The sequence below is a fragment of the Myotis davidii genome, unplaced genomic scaffold, assembly GCF_000327345.1.
Source record: "Myotis davidii unplaced genomic scaffold, ASM32734v1 scaffold520, whole genome shotgun sequence".
NCBI classification, from domain to species: Eukaryota; Metazoa; Chordata; class Mammalia; order Chiroptera; family Vespertilionidae; genus Myotis; species Myotis davidii.
In genome coordinates this window covers 1,338,467-1,347,489 of record NW_006292908.1, presented here as the reverse complement: position 1 = coordinate 1,347,489, position 9,023 = coordinate 1,338,467, and positions in this window count along the sequence as shown.

The following is a 9,023-nucleotide window of genomic DNA, read 5'->3' as shown; positions in this document are numbered from 1 at the left end:
TGGACATCCCCTGAGGGCTGCCGGGCTGCCAGAGGGATGTCTGATTGTCATCTTAGGCCCAATCCCCCGGGGAGCAGGCCTAAGCCAGCAGGTGGTCATCTCCTGAGGGGTCCCAGACTGCGAGAGGGCACAGGCCAGGCTGAGGGACCCCCCATCCCCGAGTGCACAAATTTTTGTGCACCGGCCCTGTAGTCTATTTATATAAAAAGCCAGTGACCAGACGCCGTAACAACCAGAATGACTGTTTTTTTATGATGCTCACTGTGGCCAGCAAACAAACGCGATTGGGAGGGGTGGGGGGGCCGGGGAGGGGGTGTGTGTGTGCTGGCCAGCCAACCTCCCACAGCCAGCCCTCCCCAATCACCCCAATTGGGGGTGGGGCCCACTGGCCAATCGCCTGCAGCCCCTTCCTTCAACTGGCCTGGCTCTGATCGGGTCCCGATCAGGGTGGGCCCACTGGACAACCTCCTGCTGTCTCCTCCTCCGGATTGGTCCAGCCCCCATCTCCAGACCCCACCCATGCACGAATTCATGCACTGGGCCTCTAGTATTTAATAAAATTGTTCTTCATTATGAAATAAGATCATCGAATTTAGGCAGTTTCAGCCTTCACCCAGCGTCCTGATCCCTGTAAGAATTTGAGACAAGTATTAGTCTTTCTGGTTCTGCTTCCTCTTCGGTGGAACCATGGGGACAGATTCTGCTCAGTACCTGTGGGGATATTCACGTAATAGATCATCCTATGTAGCACGTCACACACTACATAACAAAACCCTCGGCTACAGACACCAGCCTTCTAACGGTGCAAATACCTGGCCTAATAGGTCAGTCTGGCCACAGACTTCTGATCAGAGGATGAAACGTGTCAATCAGCTTCTCCCCAGAGGAAAAGCTGGGCAGAAGAGGAAGGAATGGGGAAAGAACTTAGGAAGAATTACTTTACATTCTTGGTGCTGTCACAAATAGAATTATGGAGAAAGCTGAAAAGCAAACTGTAAACATAGCTAGTAGATAAAAATTCTAAGAGGAAGTAGCCTTCCTGCTCTGAACTGGGGAGTCTTGACAGCAAGGGCTTGCTGGGGTTGTCATTTCATAATCACAAGAGAAAGGGTTAGTTCAGAATGGCTGACGGGCATCATGAAACAGATGAGAGGTGACGAGGGTGGACTTGAGCTCCAGTTCTCCCACACCTGGGGAGCGTTGGCCACTATCTTAGCATTCCTGTGCCTGGAGCCTCTTCTTTCTGAGCTTACATACTCGTAGCCATTCACTCACTGTCCATGCATCCCACTGTTGCCCTGTACTGGTCCACACAGAATCAGATTGATCCTTCCATAATGTATTTTAACTAACTACTGAGGACTCTGTCCCTCTGCAACCACCTGCGACAGGCAGGCTTTCCTTTCACTGTCTTTGCACAGCTCAAATGGTCTCTGTTACTCACTTGCTTCTGCACAAATCTGCCTCAACCAGAACCCCTTTTCACTGCAGTGGTGGAGTGGGCTATGTAAGACATTCGGACATTGGGCAGGAAGACAGCCACTCATAAAATGAGGGGGAATATGAACCACTCTGTAGAAAGCATTAAATCCATGTTCCACTATTAGATGATCCTTGGTGTTTCGTGTCCACTCTGAGGGAATTAAACTTGAGATAACTAATATCAGTGCTATGAGGAAGCATTTATAGAATATACACACTCTGGGGAGATCCTTAGACATGATTATGTCTCTACACATGATTTATAGAGATTAATATGCCACAGTAAGAAAACATAAAATATGTTAAACCTTAGGCAGAAGGAAAATATGTTAAGGAATCAAATGGACCAAGAGTGATGTTAGTAAAAAATGTATCTATGACATCTTATGTATTTTCAAGTGATTATTGCAAATTAGGCTCTGAGCTCTTGAGTAGCCAACATTAAGAGACAGCCATTGTACTGGTTTGACTATTCCAAGTTTGCAATCTTAGACATAACTATTTAGAGGAATGTACAGTATTTTATTTCATTGAACATCCAACTATAATTTTCATGTTCAACTCTGTGTTCCAAGTTTTAGGCATACTGTCTCCCTGGTAAAAGAGGAAAAGCTTAAACACCTTTGCATAAATGATACATATCTTAGGTCAAAACTTTATGATGATGAAATAATAACCTCTGGCTTTCTCCTGGAAATCCTTTAGCAGAATTAAGTGCTGACAGCCACCCTGGAGACCTTTGACTTTCACAGGTCTGTGACCATGGCCAACTCAGAATGGTCCCTTCTAGACATTTTCAGGCCTTCCTTATTGCTTTACTAAATATGGATGTTTTTGTAGTAAGTATTATGCCAATTAATCCAGAATCATTTCAGTGATACTTTATAAGTAACTCTTTGGTATTTAAATCCTCCAAATCTTATTATTCTAATTATACATTTTAATGCATTTTAATACTAGTATATGTTCCAGTACCTATTTGGAAGATCATTATTTTTAAGGTTTATTCTTCATAAGTATAAGGTATAAGGTAAAAGTGAGATACCATATATAGTATGCGTGTATATATTTATCTCCTAGAGTCATACATTCATAATCTTGTTCAAATGTAAAATGTGTATGGCAAAGATGTGAGTATCGGCAAGGAAGAGGGGGAAACAGGTCAGAGAAAATGAGAAGGAAAAGAGAACAGAAAAAAAAGAAAGGTAGTTTTTAAACATTTAGAGTCATACTTTTTTTCTGAGTCTTCATCAAAATCACAGAGTAGTTTCTGAACATGAGTATAATTGTATATGCCTCTTTATTTGCAATAATTTTATCTTGGCCTTTTGAATTGAATCACCCATTAATATCTTATTTTAGTGGCTGAATTTACTAAATCATTTGAAGCAAATCATGTCAGGAGATAGGCATGCCTCCTAAGAAATCTGTTGTGAGCAGAAAAGCGACTTTATTCTAACAAGTCGGGAATCCATTGCTAGATTTCAAAACAATTCTATGTTGCCCTCACACAACTAGCCTGTAAATGTACCGATTTAGCCCTGACATATCTAGCATAAATTTGAGTTTGAAGTCTCACTTGACTGAGCTTTACAGGTGTCTATGTTGTTCTGACCATGATAGAAGGTGACTGCTGGGCCACTGTGGAGAAGCTTGTGCTGTATCTTGAAAGTGTTTACAATTTCCTTTTTTTCTGGTTCAGTTTTGGTGTCTAGATAATCTTCTTTCACCCACTAACACATTCATTTTACCATCATAGTATTTCATAGTATTTCTTAGACTGTTTGCTGGACATACTCACCCCAGCTCTGCACATTGTGCCCAAGCAACACATCATAGCATTTGCCCTGGCTTGGAGGTGACTTCAAGAATCTCAGGAAACCCAAGTAAGGGTGCCCAGTGACACACAATCCCCAACAATCAGCAGTGGTCCCCTTTTCTAATTGAGATCACATCTTATGAAAGAGGACGGGGGGGGCGGGGGGGATGGCGGGTGGTTATTTAAGAGAAAAGAGAATGGCTTCTTAGCAATCAGGTCTACCAAACAAACCCTGGTGATGGCTGAAGTGACAGAAGTCACATCCGGGTTGACCTCATGTTGGCTGTGACATCAACACTTCTGGAGTGGCCACTGGGCAGAAAGAGCCGGAAGGAGCCAGAGCTAGAACTAGGGTGACTGTATCCTTTATTATCAAGATGGACAAGTATGATCATAAAAGCGGGTGTTACCAGTAATTACACTGAGAAAAACACATAAACCAGATTTGTTTGTTTATGCCATTTCTCTAGATAGCACTTGCAGGTACTTCCTTCAAAAGCTTCATATCTATAATAAGAAAAGTGTAATATGCTAATTAGACCAGACAGCCAAACGACCTTCTGGATGTCATTCCAGACGTCCTTCCCAATGAAGACGCGGTTGCAGGGGCCGAGGCAGAGGCAGTTAGGGGTGATCAGGCAGGCAGGCAGAGTGGTTAGGGGAAATCAGGCAGGCAATCAGGTGAGCATTTAGGAGCCAGCAATCCCAGATTGGGAGAGGGTGCAGGCCGGGCTGAGGTACAATACCCCCCCCCATGCATGAATTTTGTGCGCCGGGCCTCTAGTCAATATAGGAAGCCCGACAAATAAGTGCACAATCTATATAAAACATGAGAAATGAAATGTGAGGAGTGCATTGGGGAGCAGGATAAGTCAGTACAATCAATAATATTTTGGGAAATAGTTCCAGTTGCCTAAGAAGTGAAGAATGAATTGAGTAAGAGTTGCAAGTAAGTAACATTCTTACTTGTCCCACTCAGAGTATATGTAGTTTTAACTCTTTCTGGCCACTAGGGGACCACTGAGTACTTTGCGCATTGCACTGAGTTGCTTGTACCATCTGCAGTAGATCAAAGACAAGAGGACACTAATTACAGTAGGGTCCTGGGTTATCTCTTGTCTGTGCACCACATATCAGTAATTTAATACATGATACTGTTCTCGAGTTGCTGCAACTATGTTTGTTTGGTCTTTTCCAACTGATGGACTTGTTAGATGTGTCTGAAATCTTTGGTGCATCCTTCCAAATGCCTGGGGTAGAGCTGCATGAATCCAATGTTTTTGTCTTTTTTAAAAAAAGAAAAATTATTTGAATAACTGCCCTACCTGGGAATTCCCCTGTCTTTGTTTGACTTACTCTCCCAAGGCCCAAGGTCACATAGATGGGGCAAAGGGGAAATTTGCATCCTTGTCGGGAGTCCATATGCTCCCCCTTGTTCCACAGTAGCTGGGGAGAAATAACAACTAATCACCGGGTTCTTGTCATGCCGTCCATGAATGCCAGCTTCCAAGCGAACCTCTCCCACAGGAACTCTCTCACGGACAGACTTTCCATTTGCTGTGGACTCTGCACACGCCTACCGTTCTGTCTGCTCGCGAGCTCCCACACATCCTCCAGCATCACCTACTGAATAGGAGGTTCCGGGGGTCATCCTGGGGAGTAGCTCTCCCGCGTCCGGCACCCAGCTGCCCAAGCTGCCCGGGCTTCAGCACCCTCAAATGTCTCATTGTCTGGCATTATTTGATATGGATAATGGATATTTCCTTTTATTGGTTTTTTATTTTTTCTCTTTTACTGTTTTTAATTTTATTATGTTTGTGTAACTGTTATGTAAAGTGCCATAAATGATTGATTGATAGTTAGCTAGATGATAGATACATAGATAGATAGATAGTTAGATAGATAGATATTGACAGCTTCAAGGCCACCCCTTGCAGCCATATGGCTTTGTGGAAATTCTGGAGTAGGCACTCCCTCTACCCACCAGCATTACCACTGTCATCATACTTATCACCCCATTTTGTGGATTTTTTTTATTTCAGAGAGGAAGGGAGAGGGAGAGCTAGAATCAATGATGAGAGAGAATCACTAATCCACTGCCTCCTGCACACCCCTACCAGGGATCAAGCCACAACCTGGGCATGTACCCTGACCAGGAATCAAACCATGACTTCCTGAGCCATGCTGGCTGGGTTATTGTGGATTTTTTTCCATTGTCCTATGAGTCCCATTCCTCAGTATAATTATTGGCACATAGTGATAAAATATATAAATAAAATGTGCCATCCAGATATCACCTGAGCACTAATTTTAGATCCAGTAGAAAAACCAGTGCTATTTCCAAAACTATCAGAGAGGCTTCTAGCTACAATTCTTCTTGACGCCCCTTGTCACAGTTTCTGTGCCCAGCATGGGGCAGCTGCTCCTTCACCTCTGCCCTGAGATGAACCCAATAGCCTTTGCACAGAGAGGCTTAATGTCACAGCAAGACCAGCACACGCAGAACTGAACATGAGACATCCCTGGGCTGCAAAGCCCTTGCATGGTGTTGCCGTGTTTCCTTGTCATTAGCTCTCTCTGGTCTAGTCTCTTGGCTGGTGTCGGTTCATTTCTGAGGCAGAACAGTTGAGTTGTTTCTTTTGTTTCCTTTTCTCCTGCTAGTCCAGGTGCTAAGGTGTCACCTGCAACCCTAAGGGACTTAGAGAAGTGTTCTCAGAAATCAAAGTTGTTGCTAATGCTTCAGAGAAAATGAAAATTTTAATCTCACAATGGACAGAAGGAAAGGAGAAAGGAAGAAAAGAAAGGAGAAAGGAAGAAAAGAAAGGAAGGAGGGAAGGAGAAGAGGGAAAGAATGAGAGGAAACATACGGAAGCTCCTCACAGCCCATGCGTATTTTGTAAGTATGAACAGAAATTGTTTCCATCTCAAACCATCATCAGCCTCTAACTAAATTATATAACTTATCTGGGGCATAGACGTTCTCTCTGTCTCCCTCCCTCCCTCCCTCCCTCCCTCCCTCCTCCATCTCCCACTTTAATGACAAATAATTAACATTAAAGATGAGTGGTAGTACCTGTCTCCCAACGTCAGGTCTCTATCCCAGTAGGACACAACGCAGCTATAATAAGGAATTCATGGGTTAGTGTTCTCCCACGTTTGCTGAATATTTTGGTAGGGACTGAGCTCTACAGAAATCTGTCAGAATAATTGGTAAGTAGTAGATAATGCATAAGTGTTTGATACATAAATGATAAGTAATTAAGTAAATAACAAATTTGTAAACATGAGAAAATGAATGAGCAGGTGCTGTAGACATCCTGGATAAAGGGATGAAGAAACAGATGGTGCCATCAAACTAGGAAAATCCAAGGAGGGCCTTTCTGCACAGCACTGATTACAAGGACCTGGGGAAGCTGCGGGGGAGTTGGAAGGGATGGCGCAGCGATCCCGGGCCAGCAGAGGTGGAGCAGTTGCCACCTCTAGACCTGAAGGATAAGGGGAGGGAGCAGGCATGGACGTGGAGGCCCTTGAGGCCATGTGTACAGATCAGCGTCCCCAGGCAGAGGGCAGGGAGGAGAAGGAAGGAGAATGGATCTGGAGGAGTAAGCACAGGATATTAAGTAAAAATGAGCATTGAACTCTGGACAAGGAGTAGTTGCCAGCAGAGCAGGCTGAGCTTCAAGCTGTGAAAAAAGAGTCAAAATGAGCATTAATAGTTAGGAAAGGGAGTAGAAGTCAAATGGTGGTGTGGAGCTGGTACACCAACGTGTTAGTCGTACCCCCTTCGAGCCCCCCAAAAAAGTGTCTGACCCCAAGTTTATCAAAGGCCAGTTTTCGAGCAGGTCAACAGCAGGGATCTAAAACCCTTCCCTCCATGACAACCAGGAGGTGGCAGAGAGCAATGAAAGGAACTTAAAACACGGTTCTGAGTTGGTGTGCTATTGGCCAATCATTTTAAAACCAAAAGTAAATTCTTCTTCAAACCTAATTTCTAAAACCAATGCCAAAGTAAGAATTCTGAACTAAAAATAAATGAATAACAAGAACTTCTGCAGAACTAGTCTCCAAATGGAATGGTCTCTCCCGGCAACGTGACTGTTGTGAGTTAATAGCAGACAGCCAGTGGCCTTAATCTCTCGGCTCCTGCCTTTCCCCTTTGCTCATGTTAGTCTAGTGACAAATGATGTAGAATTTCTCAGAGAGAGAGAAAATTATGCCCAATATAAAAAGTGGTTGAAAAAGCTGATTACGGAGTCATTAGCCCCTGTGGGCTCATTTTATTGCTATAAAGTCATCATTCAAGTAGACATATATTTAGCTTCTGTGGCCTTCATTTGTGGTAAGCAAAATAACCTCAGACACACACACACACAAACCAAGGGAGCAAGTTCAAAGTTCCTATTTTTAGTGATGTGACAGCCAGTTTACAGAATTAGAAAAGCCCAGAGCAGAAGCAGAGAAACACCGTCAACGTGTGTGCTGTGTGCCGTGCGCAGCTCAGAGCACATCTGGGGACACATTTACTCCTAGGTCACGGTCACGTGTACTGTGAGGGACACTTCAAATGCAATGTGTGGCCAGAAGGAGGTACCCAGGATGGTGAGGAATGTACGCATCTTGACATAATGAGAAATAGTTAAAGGAACTGGACATACTTAGCCTAGGTAACAGGTGCCTATATAAAACAAAAAGCCTTTTATTTCATTTTAGGACTGACCATGGAAATCAGATGGGTTTATTCTCTAGCCAGTCCATACATTTATGGACAGATTCTTTCAAAGTGAAATATTTTCTCATTCATTCATTTTCAATATTTATGATCAGATGTAATTTTTCTGTTATTGCACTATCTCTAAAAGTTAAAGAAGAATTGATTAGCAACACAATGATTTTTAAAAATGGGATCTTCCTATGGCAGGTGGGTTTGTAATCAAAACCTGGATGCCTGCCTGTGAGGAGTAATATAGAACGAGAGTGTCTGTGTTCCTTGGTTTGATGTGCACAGGAATGACCCGGAGTCTTGTGAAGCTGCAGATTCTAATGTAGTAGATCTTGGCTGCAGCCCGAGAATCTGCATTTTGAAGAAGAGCCTCGGTGATTGGGACCAAACTTTGATTAGCAAAGCATTCAGGTCACTGCCCCCCAACATTGTCTGATTTTAGTGGGAATCAATGGATCTCTTTTGTGCCATCGCAGACAGCATGGCTCCTTTCAGGGAAAGAAACAACATGAGAAGGGTTTTCTTGTCGTGGCTCTGGCTCAGAAACGGTGAGCGCTGCAGCAGGACTGGCGTTGGCTCTGCAGTCTACTGTGCTCTGCCTCCCGATGAAGCGTACTGACTGTTTTGCCCTCCCCTTGCTATATAGATGGCAGACCATGTGGAAAGGGTCATCTGTATGCAGCCACCTGGGAAACCTTAGTTCTGAGTGTTCTCCTTGGCCTCCCCTCACACTTGACCACGTCCTGTTGACGTTCTCCACGCACTCATCCTCCCATGCTGATTGTGTTCAGATTAGATATTTAGTGCGTTTTTCCAGATTCAACCTTGGAGTAATCCAGCAATGATCTTGGTTTCTTCCTTTTTACTGCTCCCCACTGTGAGGACCCAAGCCCCTCAGTAACCATTCTTGCCCTTCAGCTCAGAATCCGTCTTCCTAATATGGTCTCTGCCATCATGGTCTTCCCATACTGTGTGGGGAGAAGACATATCCAGGCTGCTGAG